At 38.5% G+C, this 3,363-nt stretch overlaps 1 pseudogene; it reads right to left on the bottom strand.

Annotated features, from left to right (window-relative positions):
• Positions 1–343: 343 nt before the first annotated feature.
• Positions 344–459, bottom strand: LOC111737236 (annotated as a pseudogene).
• Positions 460–3,363: the final 2,904 nt, after the last annotated feature.

Here is a 3,363-nt window from a genome sequence, read left to right as displayed (position 1 = left end):
AAAGTAGCTTCAATATCCAGCTACCACCTAAAGTTCCCATGGTAAGTTACAAAGCAGGACATATAAAAGGATGGCCCCACAATTCCAAGAAGCGCGTGGCTTGTTATAATCATTCTTCAGGCTAACAAAATATAAGATAAAGCTTTCCAGGAGGAGTTTCATTGATCGTGGCATAATATAATTAAACTAATATATGCAGAACACTAAAATTGGGGTTTTCTGCTTCCAGATCTCTTTTTTTTCATTTTTCTTTTTTTTTTTTTACACAAGGCAACTCTCAGTTGACTTCACAGATTGCAAGGACCTTGTCAGCTTACAATCTCTTATTTTTTATTTTTTACACTTACAGCACCTAGTCTTCCTAGGTGGTCTCCCATCCAAGTACTAACCAGGCCTGACCCTGCTTAGCTTCCAAGATCATATGGGATCGGGCTCGTTCAGGGTAGCATGGCCACCGTAGATCCAGATCTCTTACTGATATCAGCTACTATTTTTTGAGCCCTTGCCTTTATTTCTTTCTTCTTCATCTCTAAAATAAAGGATTTGGACTAGATGATTCTTTGTAAGTTCACGGATTTTGTGGTTTCCTTCACTGCCAGGAAAGCTACCTTTTTGAGATTGTATTAGAAATTATCTAATAGATTGGAAGGCTCAGTCAGTAGGAAAGGATCCCTAGGGTCCCAAAGGGGACACCAGCGGGAAGAAATGAGGAGTCTGGACTGATAACCCAGACTCAACTCCTGGACCAAGTGGAGGGAACAGGGATGGCAGAGCCTGCACGCACAGCCCTTCTTGCACAGTGATTGGGCTCTAGGATCATTTGGTTGAACATATGAACATAAACTTAAAAATAAATCTGCACCAATGGTGCCATCAACACCTGGCCGATCTAGATTCGAAGAAAGGGCATCCTTAAAGCATCAGATAATGACAAGTTGGACGGCACAGTTCTATTTTCAACAGTGTGACCACTGCAGACCTGAAAATAAATCATGGCTACCATAAACTGAAGGCCACAACAGAGTAATCAGACTTTCTAGTTCTTTACCTACTGGCATTTGGGGACGTGACAGACCTTTTGGACTGAATAAGTCTCCAGGATGCTTAAGTAACTGTGGGAGTGGGGATAAAGGAGATCGAAAGCAAGAAATATGAACGTCCTGCTTAATGAGGGAAATGATGGCTCCATCATGTCACTGGAGAAACAAAATAAAAGACACGTGACTATATTTGTACCTAAAGATAGTGACATGGATAATTTCCATCTGGCTGTGAATATCCAAAGCTGAATGACATACTCAGACAATTATCAGGATGATTGCTGTTGCTACCAGAATATCTTAAGGTCAGGAAAGAGAGCGCCCTGTATAAGGAAAAGAAATCAGAGTGGAGGAGGTGATACACTCAGAGTAGAGAGAAGGGAGAGATGAGGATGGAGACGGCAGGGCCACAACAGGACCACCTTCTAGGTTCTAAGATTTGCAGGGTCTTCCTTTTCTTGCCATACAGATGGCGTGAAAGGGCTTTCAGATCAGAACTCTGGGTTATTATAACTGATGTCCATTAATGTAACCAGTCTCTTGCAGATAATTTGCATTTCTGGAGACCTCCAGATAGATAAGTATTCCTCTCAAAGATCTTCAAGTTTTCATACTAGAAAAATTACGAAGGGCATTTTCTTTTTGTCCTCAGTTCACTAAAGGACTATAATACCAAATTTCTCTTGCATAAAGGTATAGTCACACAGTTGGTGAAAGGCCAATTCAAGTGAATCCTTTAAAAACGGGGACCAAAATTTCACACTAAATATAAAACCAGCTTGACAAGAACTTAAATAATAAAATGAAAGCTTATACAAGATAAATTTATATTACATTTAACAAAATTTAGGAAAAATTATAATTATGCCTCAATTTAAAAAAAAAAGATAAATTGAATGAGTTTTTTTTTTCAAGGAGGAGTTATTATTTTTCAAACAAATTACAAGGTAGCCTAATAAGATATGTTCATATCTTGATATTTACAATTGTTTTTTCAGTAGGGTCGTAAAGAAAGTAATTAGAAAAAAGTCTAGGACATCATTAATTTCCCCCAGGTTTCCCTTAGTCCTCTGATAATCAAATCATCATCTGCCTAGGAATATAGGCTGGCCTCGCCTATACTAGATTTTTCTCCTTTGATTATTCATCAGTTTAACTCTGCTAGACTCTCATTGTTCAAAACTGTGGGTATGATTCCAACAATTCTCCAACATTACTTTCATCAACTTTATAAGTTCCTAAAGCTTTTGTATTTGTATTACTGTTGTATGGTAATAACATCCGAACATCGGCAAGAGACAGGCCACAAAAGGCTCCAATGTGATGAGCTGAGAAATAGTCTAGTGTTTAGCGGAGACAGTTGTTATTCTAAGGCCCAATTTCTCAAGTGGTCAGATCATTAGTGAATATTTTCAGGCTTTGATGGTTTTCGCTTCCCTCTGACTTTGGCTTCCCTATGCATCCTGCAACCTCATAACTGTAGAGACTCCTCTAATGAATGTGGGATAACAAGGACCCCCTATAATTTGCAACTCATATTATCTCAGAAACCAAGTTCTTCATCCAACCCGAAAGCCAATTTAGTCCCTAATATAGGCAGACTGGGGTACAATAATTTCTTTGCAACTGTATTCACTCTCATTTGTGAATGATTTTTATGAAAAAAAATGCATCTGGGTTGTGAGTATACCAAGAACGTATCTTCCCTTCCAGCCAGAAGGCACCAAGCAACAATAGCAGCCTCCTGGGCACCAAAAACTCATTAACTCTACTATAAAATGAATGACAACACTGATTATAAAATTCCTTCTGGCACTAAAGGTTTATGGCAAGGTGACTATATCAGCAGAAGACACATCTTTGGGTGGGCCATCCCGAGTGTGCTAAAGCCGGGAGCCATAAGCATTGATGGGGACACTAACAGACTCTTCTCCTAACTCATAAACTCAGTGCTACCTAGATATTTATCCTTGTTTAGTCTCACTCACTGCCAGATTTCCTTAGACACCAGGTAATTACTTATTCGTGGTTGGGACACAGTCTATCTTGATTGTTTGGTGAATATTCATGTGCATAAATCATTTAAGGCAAGCAAACCAGGAATGCAGAAAAAGAAACAGAAATACCAACTTCTTTAGTTAGTTTCCAAAATGTGTAGTTTTAATTCTAATGATGACTCAAGTCTGCCCCAATTTCTGATTTGCAAGCTTTGGATTTATCACTGTAATAATTCGGCAAAATGTTTTTTCCATATTAATGCCAAAACTACTATTATTTCTAATGAAGTGCAGAATGTATTGTATCTGAGAGTACTGATAACCAC

The sequence above is a fragment of the Pteropus vampyrus genome, unplaced genomic scaffold (genome assembly GCF_000151845.1).
Source record: "Pteropus vampyrus isolate Shadow unplaced genomic scaffold, Pvam_2.0 Scaffold24, whole genome shotgun sequence".
Lineage (NCBI taxonomy): Eukaryota > Metazoa > Chordata > Mammalia > Chiroptera > Pteropodidae > Pteropus > Pteropus vampyrus.
Note: the sequence above shows the minus strand (reverse complement) of the source record. Positions and strands in the feature narration are given on the sequence as shown.